This window comes from Gekko japonicus, unplaced genomic scaffold, assembly GCF_001447785.1.
Source record: "Gekko japonicus isolate JY-2015 unplaced genomic scaffold, Gekko_japonicus_V1.1 scaffold570, whole genome shotgun sequence".
Classification (NCBI taxonomy): domain Eukaryota; kingdom Metazoa; phylum Chordata; class Lepidosauria; order Squamata; family Gekkonidae; genus Gekko; species Gekko japonicus.
This window is the reverse complement of record NW_015173140.1, coordinates 170252-177822: the sequence shown is the minus strand read 5'-3', so window position 1 is coordinate 177822 and position 7571 is coordinate 170252. Positions and strand designations below refer to the sequence as shown.

At 43.0% G+C, this 7571-nt stretch overlaps 1 pseudogene; it reads left to right on the top strand.

Annotated features, from left to right (window-relative positions):
- The first annotated feature begins 822 nt into the window (after window positions 1–822).
- Window positions 823–4021, top strand: LOC107119704 (annotated as a pseudogene).
- Window positions 4022–7571: the final 3550 nt, after the last annotated feature.

Genomic DNA, 7571 nt, shown 5'->3' with positions numbered 1-7571 from the left:
TCTCTTGCCTTGAACATCCCATGGTCCTAAGGTCCCCGTGAGTCTGTTGTGACCTGACAGCACACATTATTATTACAGGCATTTGTTAGCTAGTTGCTTTTCCTCAACAGAGTATAAATTAGCTGTTGTAGATTTTCTGGGTTGTCTGGATGTGGTCTTGGCATTGTAGGTCCTGACGTTTCGCCCGCAGCTGTGACTGGCATCCTCAGAGGTAAAACACAGAAAGATGGAGTGCTCTCTGTGTCAAGGTGAGAAGAAAAATGATAGGCAGGTAGTTTATCTCTACTCAGGAAGGTGGGGTAGGGCTGAGTCATTATCTTGTAGGAGTTCCCCAGGCTATGAACATGCTAATGGAGGAGCTTTCCTGAGAAGGTTCTTGTAGGTCAGGACCTACAATGGAGGTTCATTGTAGGTCAGGACCTACAATGCCAAGATCACGGCCGGACAACCCGGAAAATCTACAACAGCTAATGAACTCCAGCCATGAAAGCCTTCGACAACATAGAGTATAAGTTATTCCCTTATTTTACGAGGGCCCCTGTAGATAGATCAAGATGGGTCGCCGTGTTAAGTCTGTCTGTAGCGGTAGAAAAGAGCAAGAGTCCTGTAGCACCTTAGACTAACCAAATTTGCAGCAGGATATTAACCTGAAATAGTTGTAGGTGAGAACCTTGCAGTTTGCTACCCTCTGCTCTTTAAAAACAAGTGAATGTATTTCTCAAAGAAACACATGGAGCAGCTACTCTTAATAACATGCATTAAGAAGTAGCTCTGAAGAACTTCTCTTTCCGGGCAGACACTGCCAAGGTAGCAGCAGTCAAAATGAAGTTCAATCCATTTGTGACCTTGGATCGCAGCAAGAACGACAAATGACACTTCAATGCACCATTTCACATTCAAAGTAAGATCATGTCTTCTCCGCTTTCCAAGGAATTGAGGCAGAAATACAATGCTCGTTCTGTGTCCATCTGGAAGGATGATGAAGTTCAGGTTGTCCGGGGCCATTACAAAGGGCAGCAGATTGGCAAGGTGGTCCAAGTCTGTAGACAGAAGTATGTCATCTACACTGAGCGTGTACAGCATAAGAAAGCCAATGGCACAACTGTTCATCTGGGCATCTGCCCTGGCAATGTGGTCATCACAAGACTAAAACTGGATAAGGATCGTAAAAAGATCTTGGAACATAAAGCAAAGTCTCACCAATTTGGAAAGGAGAAAGGAAAATACAATTGAAAAGATGCAAAAATAAAATAGACTCCTTGGTGATTTTAATTAAAAGTCCACTGAAACGAAAAACAAAAGCAGCTCTGAAAGCCCACCTAGGAGCAGCAGTATAGTCTTGCATAGAATAGTACTGGGTTGAAGGTGAGGAACTGTCCATATACAAGCCTCACTTAAGCAGTATCAGACTCAAGCATCTCCTGGAAACCAAACTCTGAAGAAATGCACCAAGATTTCACAAAAAGCACTCACTGCTGTTGAATAAGCCTAATAGAAAACAGAGAAACAGATTAACCTCCTCATCACCACCTCAGCCCAAAAATACTTCCCAAATTCTGGACTGGAAATCATACAATCAACACAGCCAGCTGGCAACACTACTCAGGATTTACTCCAGAAATGTGCTATTCATAGATACCACCACATTAGAATAAACAGGACTATTTAGTCTATCGGAATTACCTTGGACTCTCCCACACTTTATAAAACCTAAATGTTGGGGTTCAAATACGGGAAGAATTGATGTATGGTCAACCATGAAGGAGAAAGGAGGGATATTTTCTACTAAAACATCTATCTGCTGTTTACATGGCTGTGGCTCAGTGGTACTGCATCTGCTTGGCATGCAGAAGGTCCCCGGTTCAATCCCCGGCGTCTCGAGTTAAAAGAACCCAGCAGTAGGTGAAGTGAAAGACCTCTGCCTGAGAGCCTGGAGAGCCACCGCTAGTTGGTGTAGAGAGTGCTGACTTTGACAGACCATGGGTTTGATTCAGTATAGGGCAGCTTCATGTGCTCTAATACCTCATCCCCCCCTCCCCATCATCCCGATGATAACGGAATAAGGTAGCAAACACTCGACAGCACATTCTTTAAGGTTTATCAGATAGTTTGAGAATTATTTTACTGCACTGGAAAACAAATTTAAACTCACGTGCCCTCATCACATTCTCCTTGTACTGTACGAAGACAATATTAGAATGTCCTGGTAATAGTCTAGTCTCATTACATCTGGCATTTTTGTTCCCCCGAAACCAATTTGCTGTGTTTACTGAAATTGTGTACTGAATCACGAAGCAAATATTACTTGTGCTTACGGTTTTAATGTTAACAGGGTACCTTTGTAACTGTAAATGCGAGGGAGGGGGGAGTGAAGCTTGGTGGCAGACCACATGATGCTTTGGATGAAGACCATCCCAGGTACAATCTATGGCTTCTCATTAACCAATTCTCAGCAGGGATAGCCACGGCCAGGCAGAGAAGGCAATAAAATACCAGTGATCCAAATAATTTTATTCCACATATGTCCTAGTGGCCATGCCGACTTCCTGATGCAGACAGAATATAAATACCATTAGAACAATCAGTAACCCATACAAAGTTTGAGTCCAGTGGCACCTTTAAGACCAGCAAAGTCATATTATCAGTATAAGCTTTTGTGAGCAAGCACACTCCATCAGATAGGTACAATGTCCATTTTGTAAGAAAGATCAGTCTGTACCCGTGCAAGTTTCTTTGTAAGACTGATGGCGTTCTATTCCATGTGGCTAAATGTGCTGCCTTCCATTAAGCCAGATTCAGACGGGGTAGCCATACAGTTTTTCTCGCAGCAGGCCTGAGGCATCATCACTATACTTTCCAGATACGGGAACATTAACAAAAAGTCTCAAGAGCAAAATTTTGCCACTTCTGTAAAGCCAAAGTACCAAAGTCACATCCAGAGTGACTAGACTCAGAAGAATTTGTCACCCATGCGATATGCAATGTACTGCCAGTAAGACACAAGTACTGTGTTAGTCAGCGGCAGTAAAAAAAATAAACAGGCATCTAGTCACACCTTAATGATTAACAAAATTTTATTCCACTACAAACTTTTGTGAACTGTAGCACATTTCTTCAAATGTTAGGGTGATATAGTTTTTCACTGCATCTAAAGAATAGGGCTCCAGTCTTCAAAACCTTAGGGTAGAATTAAATTGTGTTAAACTTTAAGGAACCACAAAGCTCCTGTTTATTTTTTTCCCTATTTACAGATGCATTTATTTGTTAATCCAAACAGTTTTCCCTCCCCATTGACCAAAAGTGCCTGACAAATTGATTTTGTCTCTATGCAACACATTTGCAGTCCAAGGCTTACAACCATAAAAGCAATAATGTAGTACTAGCACAGTCTAGTTATCTCCAGCAAATGAGCCAAGCCGTGTGCTGTCAGTAAAGCAAAAAAAAAAAAATCTGGAGAGTCACGGGCGTCAGAGAAATTCCTATCCAGCACTAACTATCGCAGCCAAATTATACCTCTTTCGAAGGAAGCTGCCAAAGGGAATACAAAAATGCCCTCTTCTGTCAAACAGCTTCCCACTTTATTCCAAAGTCATATTTCCCTTTTTCATCTTTCTGTGCTGGCTCCAAGTACAATTAGAAGACGCTCTCAGTATTTAAAGCTTTCCAAAGTGATTCATTCTTAATTACCAGTACAACCATGCCTGTTTTCCTAACTAAGATCCCAACTTAAATAGAACATTCCTGAACCATGTGGCCAATAGCAGAAGTGGCCAAGAGAAAGAGCAGACGCTGATGAGCTGAATGAGGTCCTCACAGAAGGCCAGAGGCAACTGTCAGGATTTGGATTCAGCAGCATACAGCCACTCTAATAAACAGAGCATCAGAAATACACAGCATACAGTTATCAGAAACCAGAACTCACTTGCAAGAACAGTTAAGTAAAAAAGTAAACATAATTTTCATGAAAAGACAACAAAAGCAACTCACAAAACTTCAGAAAATCACTTGCCACCATATATAGCTTTATAAAACAGTGAATCTGGAATCAATGCTCCCTCTAAGCTGTGGAGTCATGTGAGCAAAAATTCTATTTTGTGAGCAACTGGTATTAAAGTTGTGAGCAAGCGATTTGGCTACTACATAAATTAGTTGGCTCTGGAGCCATCCTTCTAGAGCTAAGACAAAAATGTGTGAGCTGGAGACTAAAAAACTGTGAGCTAGCTCACACTAACTCAGCTTAGAGGGAACACTGATCTGGAACTGAAAGCCATTAGGTTAGATCCAGCCAGTTTTTTCCACTAAAGTCTGTTTCACAGTTTTTAACCATGCAGGGCTCACAATCCCCAACATACTCTGTTTGGGGGCCAAAGGAGGACTCCCCCTCCTCTCTCTTTCACCAGTGGAAAAGCTGGTTAGATACATTCCATTCGGTTATATCTGGTTGCATTGGATTATATCTGATACACTGCCAAAGGCAGATTTTTCTCACCCTCACCTTTCCACAGTAATACCCTGCAAGTGGCAAGAAGTCAAGAATCTGTGTGGAGAAAAATCCATGAATCCTGGGCAGCTGCTGTAAGAAAGGGCAAGTGAACAAAATTCCCTGCTCTACCAGTGATGCTCAAAAGAATCTGCAAAGAAGGATGGTTTTGACTGCCCCCCCCTACAGCAACCACAGAAAAATCTGTTTCCACCCCACAAGGGTAGACTGCGTCAAAGTCTAAAAATGATAAACTTAAACAAGTTGCAGAGCAGGGGATGTTTTCTCTCCTACTAGTGAGGGAAAAGCTAATTTCTCCCCCCCCCCTCCATCTTTCCAAACAAAATTGCTCAAATATTTTAATTGGAAACGTAATCTCTTTGGAACTATGTAATACCCCAATCAACACATTAAATATTTATTCACTTTATTTGAAAGTTTAGACATTTCATGTTTGCCACAAAGGTTTTGTAATGGGAGAAAAACAGTTTAATAATATCATGTGTAACCCAAACCTGTGCCTTTTTTATATCTGCAAAAGGTACAAAAACACGTTTGTAGAAGAATTTAGTGTCACAATTTTTAAAACAGATACTCCTTTGCTGTGCACACTTGCAAGTACTGATGTGTTTATATATATATCATTAAACACCTACAACACATTTACACCTGAACTATTTCAAATTAATGTCTTGCACAGTTAAACAACTGCAGGGAATTCTGCAGTCTCATAAGAATGGCTTACTAAGAAAGACAACTGGGGAACAAAAAAGAAGATGCTGTGACAAAGAGTGTTGGACTGGATGGACCACTGGCCTGATCCAACATGGCTTCTCTTATGTTCTTAAAGAGGGAGCGGTGGCGCAGGGAGTAAAACACCTGCTATAACATCTAGCGAACAGCCTGTAAGGCTGTTCAAGACCCGCCGCGGCCGGGGTGAGCTCCCGGCCCTAGTCCCAGCTCCCGCCCACCCAGCGGCTCGAAAGCATACTTGCGAGTAGACAAAGTGGGTACCTGCCCTAGGTGGCAGGGGGCACCCTCCTCCTTGTCGGGAGGTGTGTAGCAGGCGGCAACGGCAGTAACAGCGGCAACGGCGAACAGCGACGGCGGGACAGCCTGGCGACCCAGTGAGCATGCGGAACCTGGACGGAGGCGTAGCTACGAAGGCGTGGTGACGTGTAGCGCAGCGGAGCCCATCGGACAGAGCCGAGGCTGCGGCCAGTGCGTGGCTGCGCTCTAGGGGGAAGCCGCCAGAAAAGAAGCCACCGAACTACCAGCTCCAAGGCGCCAGAGAAGAGAACGCCGTAAACATCTATACCCGAAGCCTGCCGGAATACAACAACAACAAAGAGCCGCTCTGCTTCTGGGGTGCTGGTAGGTAGTCACCCCCCCTGTTAATGTGGCCCTAGACAGGATATATAATCATATGTAAACCGCTCAGAGACCCTTGCAAAAAAGGGTTTGAGCAGTATATAAGCCGAAAGTTAAATAAAATAAAATAAAATAAAATAAAAATGTTCAGATAACCAGGTATTTGGATCTGAAGCAGGGGAATGAGAGGAAGGAAAAACATACTAAAAGTAAAACCTGGGAGTGTTGCTATTAATACAATATGAATTATGCCTGAAAATTCTTCTAGCATTACCATATTCAGATACTTGCATTTCTAGTAGATGCAAGAAAGAAGAAAGTTTGACAGGTGACTGCCCTTCCTTCAGAATGTTTTGTTTTCTGCCTATGTGAAACCTGACAACTCTACCCTCTCTTCTAACAAGGGATTTTACTAGCACTACTGCTTCTAAGGAAAACGGGAAACGCCAACCCTAATTGTACATGGTTTACAACCAGAACACCTGAAGCAAAGAAAAAATTAAGCTCAGTTGATTCCCCCACGCACATAATTGTGTATATGATCGCGGTTTTACTCCTTTGGAAGATCTCAGTGAAAGAAGCTTATTTGGGACATGTAATCCTTTGGCAATTTCAGCCTAGCTAACTGATTGACAAACAAGCAAAGAGCAAGGTTTATACATTTAAAAGTGATATTTAAAAAAAAGCATTTTCCTGCCATTGCATTTCAATAGCATTTCATTATTGTGAGGGCTTTTTTTGCTCAAGACAATAATTTGGCTAAAGGTAAACAGATTTTATTCAAGATAGAATTTGACCTAGTAAACACAGGCTGCAGTCCTAAAAAAACTTGCCTGAGAGTGGAGCCATTGGATAAGGGCAACATACTGAGCCCGGATGGCCCAGGCTAGCCCAATCTTGGAAGCTAAACAGGGTCAGCCCTGGTTAGTATTGGGATGGAAGACCACCAAGGAAAATCAGGGTCATTACAAAGAGGCAGTCAATGGCAAACCACCATCTCAGAACATATCTTGCCTTAAAAATTCTACGAGGTTGCCATAAGTCAACTTCACTTTCCGCCACCACCACTTCCAAGAAGAAGTCACTGCAGGACTGCCCCCACAGTCAATTGCCCAGATGGAGACGACAGATGTTCCCCAGAGAGCACTATGGTCAGGGTCGCAAAACCGTTTAGCCCTCCCTGGTCCTAAGGGTGCCAGGCTGGTATCGACCAGGGCCAGGGCCTTTTCTTTGGCAGCTCCAACCTACTGGAATGAGCTCCCGGATGAGATCAGGGCCCTGCGGGACCTCGCACAGTTCCGCAGGGCCACAAAAACGGAGCTCTTTTGCCAGGCATTTAGGTAGGAGCCGTGTTATCATCTTTGCCCGGTGCCAATTTATTCCCAGTCTGAGCCCGCTGATAATGGATGGACCGATAAATGCATGTTATTTTAATGATACCACCATCGTTTTGTTAATTGTTTTTAATAACTTGTGTGTTTTATATTAATATTTGTATTGTTGTTTACCTATTGGTTCTTCTGTAATCCGCCCTGAGCCTGCCTTGGCGGGGAGGGCGGGGTAAAAATCGAATAAATGAATAAATAAATAGATCTGTAGTGTCCAAATTCATGGAAAAGAACACACACATGCACAGGCCAATTAGAGGGTGTGGAGATGAAATTGCTCTAACAAACGTCTTGGTTTCTGGGTAAACAGGGGAAAACTCTCAGACCTAACA